The following is a 1315-nucleotide window of genomic DNA, read 5'->3' as shown; positions in this document are numbered from 1 at the left end:
ACACACACTCTCTCCTCTGTGTGTGTTTGACCTAAAGTGCTCTAAACACAAGTCGTGAAAGGTTTGTCGAGGGTTATGTTTAGATTAAGTAATGTGCGACTGCATATGTGACTCACGGCGTGTCTGCAGAGGCGTCACGTCTCTTTCCACTTCCTCTAGTCCAGAAAAAGAGATAAATAATGGAGATGTTGAGTGTCAGAAGTATCTTTAGATGGAGATTAAATAGAATGTGCTCAGACTGGAGAACTGTGCTCTGGTAATAATAAAAAGCCTTAAAAACACACTGGTTTAGTTAAAGACGAGCACCGTCCCAATAGGCTTGCTACACAAACAGGTGCACATTTTTATCAATTGTGCTTCCTTCAAAAGCTGCCTGGAGTTAGTTGTGTGGGTTGTAGAGGGTCCCTTCCCCAATAAATAAAGACAGAGAAAGTCTGTTAGCTGACAAAGACTGAGCACAGAAACCACACTTCGAGTGCAATTACAGTGTGTGAATGTGTTGCTTTGCTTTGCTCACAAAGTATTTCAAACACAAGATCAGTGCTAACAAATATTCTCTAAAAACCCAGGAGATCATTTAAATCCAAGCAAACTGTCTATGAACAGATGAAACCCACGACTCCGAGTGTGCTGCAAAGATCCCACCAAGAACAGAGGTGGAAATAAGCTGAAGAAGGTACCACAGAAAGAGACGGCAGTGGGGGTGTCATCATTGTTTAGGCCCACTTTGCTGTCCTGCAGTTGCAGTAAAAAAATATAAACATATGAAGCATTGCTCATTTACCAGCGTTGTCTTTTTCCATTACATGCTTTATAGACTGTATAGATAATGTCTACGACTGAAGTAGGCAGTACTTTGATTTTGCCTGGAAGAGTCGAATAATCCATAAAACCCGTGAGAGCACAACCAATCACAACACACAAATATCGTTTCCATGCATGGATGTTTTCAAACTGAAATGCAAATGCAAAAAATGTAGTATTTTTTTATCAAATATTTGTGTACGCCATATAGATGCGACACTCACAGTGGACTATGTCACAGCAAACAAAGAGCAGAGAGCCAAGAGCGACAAAGGTCCCTGCATTTCCGTTGTTTCTGTCATCGGGTTTAAAACACCAGGACATGACCACAAGTTTAATTCATACATAATAGAATATGCACAGTCATGAATATGCTGGCAGTGGTGCTGGTCACATCGCAGGCGCTACATGGAGTCACTACAACAGTCTAAATGAACAGGTTTGCAGGTCCAGGTCACTGCTGTGTGCATCTAAGCAGAGATGCCCAGACTGTTGACTTACAAGGAAGCAC

This window comes from Diplotaxodon limnothrissa, linkage group LG3 (assembly GCF_057381915.1).
Source record: "Diplotaxodon limnothrissa isolate DT_005_m linkage group LG3, D_limnothrissa_male_GT1.1, whole genome shotgun sequence".
Taxonomy (NCBI): domain Eukaryota; kingdom Metazoa; phylum Chordata; class Actinopteri; order Cichliformes; family Cichlidae; genus Diplotaxodon; species Diplotaxodon limnothrissa.
This window is presented reverse-complemented; position numbering follows the sequence as displayed.